Source organism: Amblyomma mixtum, chromosome 1 (genome assembly GCF_055824585.1).
Source record: "Amblyomma mixtum isolate Tamu chromosome 1, ASM5582458v1, whole genome shotgun sequence".
NCBI lineage: Eukaryota > Metazoa > Arthropoda > Arachnida > Ixodida > Ixodidae > Amblyomma > Amblyomma mixtum.
Window position 1 is genome coordinate 155,449,077 of NC_143012.1, and position 15,492 is coordinate 155,464,568.

The 15,492-nt window shown below is 47.4% G+C and overlaps 1 long non-coding RNA gene across 1 annotated transcript; it reads right to left on the reverse strand.

The window, feature by feature from the left end:
- Positions 1-571: 571 nt before the first annotated feature.
- Positions 572-15,200, reverse strand: LOC149369443 (uncharacterized). Its single transcript, XR_016288703.1, has 3 exons — positions 15,057-15,200; positions 3,035-3,146; positions 572-651 (listed from the first exon to the last, which is right to left on the reverse strand). It is a non-coding gene; the product is annotated as an uncharacterized LOC149369443 (long non-coding RNA).
- Between the last annotated feature and the right edge of the window lie 292 nt (positions 15,201-15,492).

Below are 15,492 nucleotides of genomic sequence, written 5' to 3' on the forward strand. Positions count from 1 at the left end.
TGTCTGTTGCTCCTTTCTTCTGATTTCTTTCTCCTCCATACGAAAACCTGCATCTTTCTCCTTATTTGCGTATACTTGACAGGCATAAATGTTAGGTCGCTTACTGGAATGCACGTTGCTTTGTTAAAGCGGCGCAAACCAGTTTCCTACCCGTGTGCTAACGCAACCCAGCTACAGAAATTTTTATAAGCTGTCTACTTTCGTCATCGAACACTCCACCAGCGCAGAAGCTCAGCACTGCATCCCACGATACAAGATGCTCCTTTGTGAGAGCGCAAACATGCACTCGTTTATTGAATTTTGCCCTCGTGCGGTTTCCCATCAGTTTACCATGAGCACGCTAAATGGAAACGGTACAAACTCGCCAAGACCGCAGGCGGCTTCCATCGAGCGGTCCGGTTCCTTTGTGCGGGGATTTCCCGGCCACCGTCATGAGTGCGTTGTCGCCCGCCCGCAGCCTCTTGGTTGTCGGTGTTGTTCAATCAAGGGCAGTCATGCGGCACCTCCGAGACACTCTGAGCACGAATGCGCCCATACGGGAGTACAATTTCTTTTACTTCTACTAATTTCTCTTCAGAGTGCAACGGAGGTCAGCGCATCGCTGCCCCTACTTCGCTCCTCATCCCTTGCTCGGCCCAGCTCCTCTTGCAGCTGCGAAACAGATGCGCCAGCTGTTGTGGAAAGTCACGTGACATCTGGCGTAAATGGCGCTGACGGCTCCTCAGATTACTGGGCGATTCGCGCTTTTTTCCCAGCGGAAGTTGCACATTCCCCACGTCAGCATTTGATCGTGGATCACAGGCGCGACTCTGTGCGTTCGCGCGCAAATCTAGCGTGCTTCACAACCTTATGTGAGTTAAAGTATCTAAACGGTATTGCACATGTGCAATACCTTCATACTCAGTCCTGATGAAGGCCAGCTTCTGGCCGAAATGTCGACCTAATAAATTTTTCGATATGAAGCGATGTTCCTCCTTTTACTTGATATATATATATATATATATATATATATATATATATATATATATATATATATATATATGAGCATAAGGGGAGTAAGCTGTCCTCTAGCGCACTCTCCATTAGGGGGCAAGCTACTCGGCTCTCGCCCTGGGTACGTTTCTACCGCCAAAAAATACGGAATGCTTACTGTTGGCAACGGATCAAATCCCTTCTTCAAAACATGAGAAGTTCTGACAGTCCCGAAGATTATAGCCGAGGTTCTGAATTTCGTGTATTTAATAGGCTTATCTCCTGCGCCACGTTCAAAAGCCTCTTCTCATTGCTGACTGCGTAAAGCTACTATGCTTTCCAGCGGGAGTATGCCTTCGTTGCCAAACATTCCATATAAAAGTTGGTACCCTGGTGATGTGATAATGATCTCAGTTCACGCGCAGCCATCGATCTAGTCTGAAGCTAAACATATCCTGAACCTAAAAGGGAGCGCATTAGACTTCAGCTGACTGCCTTTTTACTCCCATATAGACTTTATCGTGTCCTACATGATGAGGATGATGATGATGAGGATGATAACCTACATGATGAGGATGATGATGATGAAATATAAATATAGCTAAACTGGCAAGTTGCCAGTTCACCTTCCAACAGGGGTGTGAAAAACGACGATCAAGAGGAAGACCCCGTTACCTTGAGAATGTGATAACGATCTGAGTTGGAGCCCAGCTATCTGCGGCCAAGCCGTACACGGTAGCTTACCGTTGAGAGCGTTGGCGGGGGCTATGCAAGAAATTTTACGGGGCAAAAATTGTGCCATTTGCCCCTGGCCTTTTTCCGGCAACTGTAGTGGATCAGTTAGTACTGGAGCATTCGTCTTCCACATTGTATACTACTGCAGTGTGAAGTAGGCCTTCTAACCATTCTATTTTGCATTTTCATGAGGTGCTGAGCCGACTTGGAAGCACCCAACAGATTTGTCTTGGACACATAAATCTCGTTGAAGGCGCACGCATGTGAACGTCACAGGCGTTATCTGGTTCAGCAAGGCAGCAACAGTGCATCTATTATTCGTGCCTTAACCCGCCGCAGTGGCTCAGTGGTTACGGCGCTCGGCTGCTGGCCCAAAAGACGCGGGTTCGATCCCGGTCGCGGCGGCGGAATTTCGATGGAGGCGAAATTCTGGAGGCCCGTGTATTGTGCGATGTCAGTGCACGTTAAGGAACCTCAGGTGGTGGAAATTTCCGGAGCCCTCCACTACGGCGTCCCTCATAGTCTGAGTCGCTTTGGGGCGTTAAACCCTAATGAATCAAATAAGGTGAAATCAAATCTATTATTCGCGCCTGTGTCTGTTCAGGTCGTGGCGATTTCTTTGCAACCAGCAGAGCGCGGGAGAGGGCAGTGGATGAGAAGCGCGCTCGCAAGAACGGACGTGTGAAAAAGCTCATTGGACGTTTAACAATTATTTCGTCTCTACTTTTACCTCTCCCAGCTGTCAGCGAAAGTCCCTCTTACCTTGTACCAGGTGTGCCTCTCAGTTCATGTGCCTCATCAATGGTTCACTCTTTTTTTTTCTCTTCTTTGATCGTGTTCTTAATGCCTCTCATAATGCCACTCTTTTGTTCTTAGGTTCGTTACGCAAGCCATTACTGCTCAACACGTAACTGAGATAAAGATCAGATAAGCTTCTAAATTCCACTGGGTAACAAGCTTTTTTGCCGGTTCGGGCTTCCTCTCTTGAAGGCTTTCTCTCTCCACTCGCTTGTGCTAGCATACTGGAAATTGTGACGGCCAGCACCAGCCAATCATACGGAACGAATGGAGCCATGACTAAAACTCCTGTCTTTCTTTGTGGCTGGCTCAGCAGAGTTATACTACGTCCATTCTCAAGACGTTAAATAATTTTACTTGCACACCGTTTTCAGGCTGACGTAAATAGGCCATCTCTAAACCGCATGAACTGGCCGGATGGGAAGTGATTGAAAGAAGTTATGGTACGACGGGCGGGATGAAACAGAAGTGCTACAGTGCTTCTAAGTGCAGTTTATTACTGACTGCGTTACACACACTGAACTCTTACTTTTGGGGAAGAACTTGATGGATTCTGATGTTATTCAGAAGCGCGACTTTCCTTTGGGTCCTTCGCCCAAGAACTCGTGGCCTAGACGGATCTCGCACTGGCCACAGTATACCTGCGCAATGAGTGCAATTTTCTACATTGATTCATACCGCACCTTTGATATTGGCACTAAAACAAAAACAAAAATCCTGGCTGTCTTCTTGACCGCGTTATTAAAGAAAATGCGACAACATTTCGGTATAGTGTGCGTCACAAGGTCACGTGACCACTCTCGACCAATCAGAGAATCTCGTGGAGAATTCCAAATTTCGTGGTCGTCTCTGATTGCTCAAATTGGGCCACGTGAGCCAAGTGACATCATCTGGAAATTGAGCAATCAAGAAATTTTGTTTCGGAGGAGCTGCAAATTTTTTGTGAGACGGCAGCCTAAATACAATCGTATTAAGAAGCTTGAAACCGATATGGCTGAGCAAAAATGAGATCATCTCGCTAGAAAACAGCATATATTTCAGCTGCATGCGTAAGCAGATAGTAGTATTGAAAAATATAAAAGCACTGCCACAGCAATAGGTATATTCGGCTGCCTTTTAGGAGTGTTCAGCAGCTGGGCCATTTCGCATTGAAACCGTAACCAATGAAGTGCTGCTTTCATTAGCGTTACTTAGTATTAAGAGGCCATTGTTACAGATACTAAGGAAGAGTTCTACAGATGCTCTACGTGACATGTATCGCGCCACAGCATTTCTCGGCATAAACCTTCTCTCTGTGTTCCCATTATTGGCATATATAGCTCCAGAGCTTCGTTTACTTAAAAGGGCATGCCAGAAATTCGATGGGTAAAAATAACAAATTAACTTCTAGTCCCCTACATAACAGCCCACAGTTATTCCGTTGTACATCGAAGTCTTCGCCCTTTCCAAGAGTCGACGCCACCGCGCTTTTTCTCGAGCGGAAATAAAACCAACAGTGAGTCGAATTACGATAATTGTTCGCTTCGAAATCCACCATCACCATCATCCGAAAAAGTTGAGTTGTGCGAAAAAGTTGAGCTTTTGAACAAGCTGTTGAACGATCTGCTGAACATGTTGAACAAAGTTTCCGAATACGTTGAGCTGTCACTAAAAGCTGCCGCAACAGTTGCCATTAGAATATCATGCAAACAGCGTACTTTCCTTATTTATGCAGTCTATCGTACTCCTTATAGTGACATTCATTACTTCCTTGCTAAATTAGAAATGCTTTTCAGAAAATTTGCTGCCATCACAAATTTATCCTCGCCGGTGATATTACCATAGATACGTCAACCACATCGGCAAAAGAAGTAGGAGAACATCTAGACATATTAGCCCAATTCTCAGTTGAAGGCCTCATTTCGGGAGTGACGTCACAGGAGTATTTAAAAGACAAAATAACTAAATCATGTAGTGATCAGGTTTTAAGAAGGTCCTCTAAATTCACACTTCACAAAAATATTTACCGATCATTACTAGCGTAGATTTGATGTTATTCGGTCCCGGCGACAATAATAATAAAAAGATACATTTAGTTGAAGTAACTGATAACAAACCGGTTGCCCAGGTTATACAGGGATTTGAATGGAACGCCATTAAGGCATCTGATCACTTGCAGTTACATGAACAGATGGTTAGCCAATTTAGAAACACATATAAAGAGTCCAGAAGGGCCAGAATTAAACAACGGCAGATAGAAAAAGTGGATAAGAAAAGAAATTCTAGCCTTATGCCACTTAAAAGAACAAGCTTGCTTGGAAAAAGGCGAGATAAAAGTAGGACGACATTGCACTGAAACAGGAATTCCATGCCTTAGGCAATTTAGTAACACCTAAACTCAGGCTAGCGAAAAAAAGGCGTTTCTCTCAAAAATTAGAGAGGTCTAAGAGCAAGCCAAAAAAATTATGGTCAGCTTCTGAATGAATTGATGAGAAGATGTAGATAACACAATACGGGCGTTACTCTCAGGAAGGAATTCGGAAACCTATGTGACTTATTATCTTTAAGAGATGCATTTAATTCTGTTTTTTCTTGCTGCTCCTGGTCAACTTCGATGACAAATAGCAGCCACAGAATTCCAAACATCGCCCCTGCCAAGACATGCAAAGTAAGCCTTCCTACCGAAATATGCACCGGATGATTTAGACAGTCTTGTAGCGACCATTTCACGTAATAAACATGAGGATTATGGCAGTATATGGCCGAGAGACATTAAAGCTAATATGAACAAACATAAAGCCATCATTTTATAATACTAAACGGCATCTTAAGAACAGGACAATTTGCGAAGAATATGTAGACTTTCGTTGTGCGTCCTATATATAAGCAGGGAACGAAAAGCGACAGCAATAACCACAGTCCTCTAGCCATTTTGTCAGTGTTATCTCACTTTATAGAGAAATATGTTGCAAATAACATGGTTAAATTCTGTGACAAGTACTGTTTAATTTGAGGAACACAGTTTGCGTTCAGAAGACGCAAGAAGACGCACCACTGCTCTATTAGAAGACCTCAGTGGCGTGATTAATGTCACACTAGACAACAACCAGATTATATTAATTTTGTTGTTGGGTATGACAAAAGCCTTCGATACAGTTGATCATAATTTGTTCATTCAAAAATTAAATGCAATGGAATTTAGGCGAAAACACGCTGATCTTTTTCGAAACTATTTTTCAGGGAGATCTCAGAGTGCAAAAACAGACAACATGCCGGGTTCCAAAACGCTTGTAAAATATGGTGTTCCACACGGTTCGACAGTTGGCCCCCTGCTGTTACATATCTATATGAACGATCTTCATACCTTACCGTTCTCTCCCCGTGTCTATCAATATGCTGATGACACTGCCCTGTTTCTCACACACTCTTGATATGAACAAGATAAAAAAAATCTTACAGGTAGACATAAGTAATCTTCTAGATTCGATGACCTCTAATCACATATTTGTATATCAAAATGAAACAAAACTTTTGTGTTTCAGGAACCCTCATAACAAAATGAAGCTATGTAACATGATATACCTCCATTTATATAACTGTGAACGGTGCAGCTCCCCCTTAGACTACAGTTCACATGCAAGATACCTCGGTTTATACCTAGATTAGTTTCTAAATTGGAACAGCGCATTACACGTATTTGTAAAAAGCTTCGAACAGTGGCCACACACATCTGTGCACTGCGTGAAGGCGCTGACGCTGAAACCAGATACGTAATTTATGAAGCGCTTGAAGAAAGCGTCATCCGATATGTAATTACTGCGCAGGGCTTTTGTTCAGCTAATAGATACGAAAGGGTCAACAGGCTGCTTTGCAGATGTGCTAAAAACATTGCCTACGACAGTAGTTTACATAACTTAAAACAAGTACAATAATGAACGAAATCCAACTCTTAAATATACACCAGCTGCACCGTTATGTTGTTCTCTATTCAGGATATTATGAAACGGAGTATAAAACACCAGTTATGAAAACAAACTCTGAGACGAACTGAAAAATAGTGCATACCACGAATTTATACTAATTAGGGTAAAAGGATGAGACTTTACTATGTGCCATTTATGTTCAGTTCAATACCACCTAGTCTAAGCAGTATGACCAGCTTGAAAGAAGCCAGAAAAGAATTATTGAGCCAGTGCCTTTCGTGTGTACTTTCTAGTTGACACTCTTTCCCTGTTGCGGTTTTTGCTTTCTTAGGGTTTGACCTCTCAAAGCGACTGAGGCTATGTGGGACGCCGTAGTGAAGGGCTCCGGAAATTTCGACCACCTGGGGTTCCTCAACGTGCACTGACATCGCACAGCACACGGGCCTCTAGAATTTTGCTTGCATGAAAATTCGGCCGTCACGGCCAGGATCGAACCCGCGTCTTTCGGGTCACAAGCCGAGCGCCAGAGCCTATGCCTAGCCGTCTACTGCCTGGACTCCAGCCTGCTTCTTCCTTACCTTGGCATTGAAGTCGCCCATAAGTACAATGTGATTTTACTTTGCTCGCTGCTGATTTCACGTCCTCATAGAAGCTTTCTACGATCTGGCCATCATAGCTAGATGTCGGCCAGTAGGTCTGCACCACCTTCAGCTTATACCTCTCTCTTATTAAGTCTAATTGCGATAGCTGCCACCCACTCCCTAATACTATAGAACTCCTCTATGTTGCCAGCTATATCCTGATTGATGGGAAATCCCACACCTAGTTCTCATCTGTCCTCTAATCCATGATAGCAGTACGTGCCCATCTTTTAACATCGTATACGCCTCACCTGTCCTCCTAACCTCACTAAGCCCTATATTATCCCATTTAATTCACGCTAATTCCTCCAACAGCACTGCTAAGCTAGCCTCACTGGATGAGGTTCTTGCGTTAAACGTTGCATTGTTCAGTTTCCAATGGCGGTCTGTCCGGAGTCAGAGATTCTTAGCACCTATCGCTGCGTAACAGGGCTGACGGTGCCTTGGTCAGCTGCTCCGCAGAAGCTGGGCTCTGACAGCCGAGGGTTAAATGGTTTGTTCATATAAGATATTGTGGCCAAGTACTGCACCAGGGTGGCCAAATCCTGCTCTGGTGAGAGAGTGCGTTCTCGATTCTGGTTAATGAGATCAGGCCGCACCCCAGGCCTGATTATGAAACTCCATCGACACGCCAAGTTTTTTTTTTGTTTGTTTAAACCCGGTGAAGAATTACGTGGCACCGGGATTCGAACCTCGGTCTCCTATCATTTATTGACTACTCTCAGCTATCTTTTACTATTGGGTTACCCTGTGCCGTCATTAAGTTGTGCATCCCCAGTTTTCGTGACCACGCCGGTTTCGCGTCTGAATGGGGCTTCCAATGGCCTTGCATTAATAAATGTATCTTGTGGCTGGACAAACGTAAATATTCCCTCGGAGAGCCGGAAAGAATCGATTTTTACTCAGAAGAAAATTGGAATGCAGTTGCCCTGAGTGTTCCTTATATGAGGGAACGACATCCATTCTGGGGCACGAGGAGTGTATCCGGCTGAAACAAACAAACAAAAAATAATTCAGGCGGCACTTCGGCTCTTAAAGTGCTGCAAGGCGAAAGCCTTTCCTGGCGCACTGTTTGGAATTCATTTCATTATTTTTTATTTGTTCTAACTGTTTGTTGTTTTTAATTTTTTAGTCATTTTTTATTTTTAGTACCCTTCTCTTTTCATTCTTACTTAATTTTTATTTCTTTATTTATGTTTGTTTCAACGTTTTTGTTGTATTTATTTTTATCTCAACTTTTTATTTTCTTTCGCTTTTTATTTTTTTGTTAATTTCTCTTTATTTCCGTGGGTGGCCTCATTACTACGAATCCGCGCACTCTGACGTCATAATCATTTCGACCAACAGAAAAGCGTGACACCTCTGCTGACAAACTTCTGCTGCCAACCTTCTGTCGACAACGATGAGGCATTAAAGGCTTTCGCCTTAAAATAGCTGCAGTTTAACTGCCGCTCAACCTAGTTATAGAGAGAAAGCTATGGCGTATCGGGCAACTACACGCGGCTTGGCGTCTGTAATGTTGGTTGCATTCCGGACACTGGACAGGCAGCGCGCCCACCCTGCCACCCTGGCAGGTGGCCGTTGGTTGATCGCAAGAGTTTGCTCACCCAATGAACACTGCGGCCTATTCCAGCATTACCGCGTGTCTGCCACTACGTTGTCATCGCTAATGCATGCAGCCCACATCACTGTCACACCACCCCATGTACCTCAAAGCGCGATTCAGGATGGATGGATAACTTTATTAAGCAAGTGAGTTTGGACCGTACAAGGTCTCAGGGCCACCGCACAGCCCTCACATTACGCGCATGTGTCCAGTCCACGTAGGGCCATGGCACTAGCACCCCGGTTCACACAGCGAAGTTGCGCGTCCGGGTCCTGCGACGCAAGGAGGGCCTCCCATTCCTCCCATGTACCGATGGCGGGCTGTCCCTGCGGGGGAGGATCGGCAGGGCAGCCGAAGAGGATGTGGTCCAGGGTGGCGTGCGGTTCTCCGCAGAGAGTGCACTCTGGGGAAACATGGCGGAGGTGGGATAGAAGCTGAGGGGTAGGAAGAGTTCGGGTCTGGAGTCGCCTCCAGAGGATTTGTTGGGAGTGGGATAGGCGGGGGTGGGGAGGGGGATAGAGTCAGGTGCGTCCGCTGACCCAGGGAGCCAGTTATGCGCACTTCCTTTCCTTAAAGTCAACGGAGTCTAAGATGTTGTCAACGCCAATGCCAATGAACGCAAGGAAAGCAGACGGCCCATGGCTTCAGCGCCGCGTTTCTGGCACAACGTTGTTAGTGCCAAGGCATGCGGCGCACATCTGTCACTACCGCCACGTAGCTTAAAGCATTATTGAGGTGTCCCAGGGGGCCAGTTATGCGCCTCTCCTCTGCTTTCGAAGCTTCCGCGCTCCATCGGTTTCATAGCTTAAAGCGCGGCTGAGGTGTCCACTGTCCCAGAGAATCGGCACCGTTCCTTTCCTTTGCTTTGTCTGAAGGTGACGTAGGTAGGTAGGAAAGACTTCTATTGCTCTAGAAAGGTGCTAGTAGCAGACGAGAAAGAAGAGGTCCATCTTCCTTCTTCTCACAGGGTCGGTGCCCCTATTCTAGGGCTCCGCTGAGCTTCGCTGCTCGTTGGGCGTGCTGGATCAGACCTTGTTGGCAACCCAGATCGCCGCTGGAGAGCCGGCTCTCCCACGGTTCTGCACTCGGGTCTTTGCGAAAGCTGTCGTTTTTACTGCATTCCCACGTGATGTGGTACAACAATGGTTTGCTGCCACACCATGGGCAAGTGTCCCGATATTGCGTCGGGTAAATCTTGCTAAGGATATGCAGGTTTGGAAATGTTCCTGTCTGCAATCTTCGCCAATACACTGCCTCTAGTTGATTTAGATCAGGATGAGGCGGCGGATAGCGGATCCGTACCCCCTTATAGTAGTTGAGAATGTCTGAGTACGTAGGGCTGACTCGGTCGGGTAGACCGTCCGATTGGGAGGAAGCTGGGCTCGTATACCCTCGAGCTACCTCGTCGGCGCGTTCGTTCCCCGCTATGTCGGTGTGTCCTGGCATCCAGTAAATGCTATGCGTGACTTTTGGCGGGGTCGCGCTCTGGAGGAGCCGGAGCGCAGCGCGACCTATGCGGCCGTTGATGTAGTTACGGCACGCTTTTCTCGAATCTGTAAGGATGGTGAGGGACATGTAGCTTCGATAACCGGCTACCGCCGCTAGAGCTACGGCCAGCTCCTCCCCTTCGGTTACCGTGCAATCCCTCACTGAGGCGCTAGCTAATTCCTTTAAGTTCGAATCAATAACTACCGCCACTGTGCTGTTATGTGAGATTCCTGTATACGGAGCCGCGTCCGTGTATACCGTTGTGGATTTTGTAGCTAGATTTTGTTGTACATACCTCGCCCGGGCTGCCCTACGGGCCGCATGCAAGTTGGGGTCCATGTTCCGGGGAAGGGAGCGAACCTTTAGCGTCTGGCGGATTGCGTCCGGTATGCTCGCAGTACGATTCTCGAATTCCGCAGTTCCGCCTAGCCCCAGTCGCCTAAGGAGCGAGCGCCCCGTAGGAGTCTGCTGGAGCCTAGCTAACTGCGTGACCAGTTGGGCTTCTTTGATCTCTTCGAAGGTGTTGTGAATTCCAAGAGCCAGTAGTTTTTCGTTGGAGGTGTTCATTGGTAGATGCAGGGCTGTCTTGTAAGCTTTGCGGAGTATGGTATCTGCACTATCCACTTCTCCTTTGTTGAGGTTCAAGTACGGGAGGGCGTAACCCACGCGACTGACCACCAGGCTCTGAACCAGGCGCAGGGTATCCCCCTCTCGCATGCCACTCCGCTTCTGCGACACGCGCGTGATCATTCTGGTGACCTGAGTGGCCGATTGCTTGAGAAGGCCGAGCGTATGGCCGCATCGCTGGTTGCTCTACAGCCACATTCCCAAGACTCGTATCTTGTCTCGTTCGGGAATTAGTTGTCCTTTGAGGGAGACATTGAGGGACCCTTCCTTGTGTTTCCCTTTGTGGACTCGCAGGAGTTCTGATTTTTCGGTGGAGCAGGCGAGGCCTCGTGCACTGACATATTCTTCCACGCAGGTAGCCGCTGCTTGCAGTCGTTCTTCTTTATGGCCGAGCGACCCAGTGGTAACCCAGACCGTGACGTCGTCAGCGTATATTGCGTGCTGTATGCCTTCGATCTTCTCGAGTTGTCTCGCGAGGCCGATCATGGCCACGTTGAAAAGTAGTGGCGAGATGACGGACCCTTGAGGTGTGCCTTTGTTGGGGGTCGAAAATTTAGCGCTGCGAAGGTCTCCGAGCCCAACCGTTGCAGTGCGGTTGGAAAGGCCTTCACGTAGCTGGGAATCTTCTCGCCGCAGTGGAGGTTGTCGAGTCCTTTCTTTACAGCCGTGTGGCTAACGTTGCCAAAGGCTCCTTTGATGTCGAGGGCCATAAACACGTCCTCGCCTACGCTCGGGACGTTGGTGAGGACTTCCTCTTTGAGTTGTAAGAGGATGTCCTGGGTGGAGAGGTGGGCTCGGAAGCCGAACATACTGTGGGGGTACAGGTCTTCGTCTTCCATGTAGCTTTGGAGCCTCCGAGTAACGACTCGCTCGTAGAGCTTGCCTAGGCAGGAGGTGAGTGAGATAGGTTGGAGATTTTCGATCTGGAGTTTCGTACCCGGTTTGGGGACTGAAGGTGAAATCGGCAAGCACGGTGGCCTTGGCTTTACCGAGCGTAGTGAAGCTTTCGCTTCAAATATGTTCAATAGGCGTCGCGACTGGCTGTCTTGAAAGGTCTCCAGCCAGAGCTTCAAAAAACACCTTCTAACGGGCAGCTTCCGCTAAAGGAGGGGTCAAAAGTTGGAGGACGCTTAAGCTTCGCCTTCAAGAGTGGAACCCTACAGCGTGTCGTAGACTGCCACGGAGTCCGCGGAACGCTATCGCCCGTTCGCCTTGCCCGTTGCTCGGAGTCTAGGAAGCCTCTCAACATCCCGATGCCATGGACGCCAGCATAGCTTCCGCGCCCAACGAAGGGGCAGCAAGCCACAAGCCTCGTGGTGAACGCGCCTTCGATGTGCGCTGCGTTGTTCGCCGCTCACCGCGTGATTCCTGCGTCCCCGCGCCCGAACGAGACAAGCGGGTGGCGCTAAAGCCCCTCAAGGAGGAGGCGCTACCGTCGCGCGCAATCTGTTGGGGCAGTGGCGTACATTGAGACGAGGAGGAGGAGGTGTTAGTGGGCGCCGCCTGATCGCTCTACGTGATCGCCTGATCGCGATTTCTTGGTAGTATGTTTTTGAAGGTATAGAACGCATTAAAATTGGATTTCTTCGGACACCTATCACATGGTGTGGGCCTGCCCCGCCAAGCCGGCCATTCCCCCCACCCCCAACCCAATCCGGGAGGACTGGGAGGCCACCCTGCTCGGCTGCCACGACTTACAGGCCCAACAAGCTTTAATCGAGCGCGCCCGGGTGGCGGCCACCGTCACTGGTGTCCCAAACTAGGGACCTCCACCTAGTGTTTGTAAGGATCGGTCCCTTACGGGCTGATCCAAACATACCTCCTGTCCCTTTTTAATAAATGTTTCCACCACCAGCGTCACCACGTTCTAACGCTCAGGATAACGCACATCGAAATTTTGAGTTTTGACATGGTTTGCAGGGTTTAAGTCCCAAAGCGACTCAGGCTATGGGGACCCCGTAGTGGACGGCTGCGGAGAATTTCGACCACCCGGGTTTCTTTAACGCGCACTGATATCACGCAGTACACGGGCATCTAACATTTCGCCTCTGCCGAAATGCGACAGCCGCGGCCGGGATAGAACCCGCGTCTTTACGGTCAGTATAAGGGCACCAAAACCACTGAGCTACCACGGCGGCTTTGAGTTTTGACATCCTGAAAGCGGACACAAACTAAATACGTCTGCAACTGTGTGAACTCTCTGTGGCTAGCATTTTATTAACTATTATAAATAGACGCTGTCAAAAGTAAATGAATAATAGCGAAAAAAATTATTTCTATGTAATTCAGTTTCATTTTGTCAGATATACACACAAGTATTGTGATTGTGCGAATTACACTTTGCAGCAGTAAATCTCGATATTATGCTTTGTGTTCAATGAAATTATTTTTTTTTTCAACAGAGTCGCCTTCTATGCACTATACACGGCCAGTGTACACACATTGTTCAGTATCTTAATTCAGTGCTTCCACCTTAACAGTTTTAAAGCAAAAACTTGCTGAGCTCATATGGCAATGCTCAGAAGTCTGCACAGTGTACTTTTCAGCACCCTATTCCCTGTTACTATAGCCGATACCTTAGTTATTGTTCGAGCGAAGACCGTGTCCTGGAGGAAATGGTTTTGTCCCGGGCGAAATCTTCTTTTGCCTTAAGTGGCTACCTAGTTTTAACAAATCTACCTTTAGGTCTCTCGGGAATTCTCTGTGGTCTTGAATTTCCTTGTGTAGTGAAAGCTAAGCTCTCTCACACTCTGCTGGCACTGAGATATGGTAGCTACGAATTCCGCACGCTAGTTGCCTCATTCTTGAATGTAACTCATCTTTCGTCTAATCCGCTGCTCATTTCAAAAACACAATATTCATCCCAATTTCGCCATTTTTCACGGTGCATCCGTGATGTTTTCCTTTCTACTGGTGGCACATAACCGTAAGTAACGCTACAATAACATATCTGAAGCCCCTGCACACTCCTCTATTATTTCAGGTCAGTGGAGAGGAAGCCGCCGCCGGTGGCAATAGAAAATCAGATACCAACGTGTTAAAAGAGTTCGCAACTAGGAATCTTTGGCGACTCCTGTCACTTAAGCAGCTTGAATAACCTAGCGTTGCTTCGACAGTAGCGAATGCCGTAAGTAATGAAAACTTATGTAATACTCGTGTTGAGCACAAGCATGTGTTCCCGTGTGATTATACTGCATGCCACTTATACTGCTGGCAGGCAACAGCTATTTTATTAAAGTGTGATCACACTGTTTGTAAATTAATCGCTTGACATGGCCCGTCTGTTGTTCGTTGTAGTCACATCTCAATTCATATCAATTGCGCGCTAGGCCTCATCAGATTTTCTTCTTTTGCTTCCACTTCTGTAATTGCTCTCCAATATGCCTGACAGTATCAGCCAAAAATGAAAAAAGAAAGACCCTGCTTGAAGACGGCGTAAATCAGCACCTAAGACTTAGCGGCAGTGCAAACTTGGTTTGCGTGGCACGACGCTAATGAGCCGTGTAAAGACTTCAATCACCTTTAACCCCTCTTTAAAGAAACTTAAGAGCAAGTAGGCACTGCAAATCATGATTAAGCGTAGAAAAGTGAAGGAAAGGTTTTGAAACACCCAGAAAATAAAAATAAACATTACAGTAAAGCAGCCATGACCGAAGCCCTTGCTCTGTAGCCACTGGACGTTGGACCGGTGAGATGCCGTTCCGGCAAATACGCGAAGTTGGCCGCTTTCACGCGCCCCATGCGACGCGCCCTCCAAGCAAGTGCCGCAGGAGCCCAAGTAAGCATTCCAACAAAAGATTTCGATCTACTATTCTATTTCGACTCTTTACCGAACACGATTTGTCACTGTTCTGACGGCCTGCCTCAATTGCGGCTTCTTCATCTTCCTGCTGTTTTCGGTACCGATTTGGACTTAGCCGAAGATCGAGGATTTCATGCACGAACTAAATTATCCTATTCTTCAATACTGCTATTTCATCTTCACCAGTGGGAATATCTTTTTCGGAGCGCACACCTGTCGCAGTGTCCAAAAGCCTGCGAAGCCGTTGGACAATCACTGTGGCAAGAATCGCTCGCATTCGACCGCACAGTGGTTTACAGGCTGGCTATTGAAGAGGACCAGTCGAGACACAAGTCGTGAAAGCGTTGCATTTCATAAATATACGCACCCTACGTTAATCGTAATCGCGGTGATCTGCCATTTATCTGGCTGCGTTGAAACGTCACAGTGAATTTCCTGGCACACACGCCATCGCAAAACCTGTTCATACGACGTCCAATGCTCACCCTGAGAGCCTTGGGCTTGTTGGGTTCCGGCTCCTTCTTGACGCTGTTGTCGTGCACGGTCCGGCTGAACGCCGGCCAGGGGGAGTCGTGCGCAAACTTGGATCCGCTCTCGAACAGCTTGTTGTTGCACGAGGCGCACACGTAGACACCTGCGCCGCATCAGAGACGAAAGCGATCCTGTGATGCGCAATGGGCTGGAGATCGCATCCAACAAAACTCGGCTTCGGCATGCAGTTCGGTGCTTCATGCTTCGATTCTGAAGCCCCCCAAACAATGTCTCTACCCGTGTTCGCAAATGTCGTCACGTAGACCCGACAGTGAATATGGACACGGGCCTAATAATACCCTCAAATATATACAAAAACAAAGTAGCAAGACATGTTTACACAAAAGGCGTACTGGCGCTAAAAAACGGAGACAACACACACAACAAGAC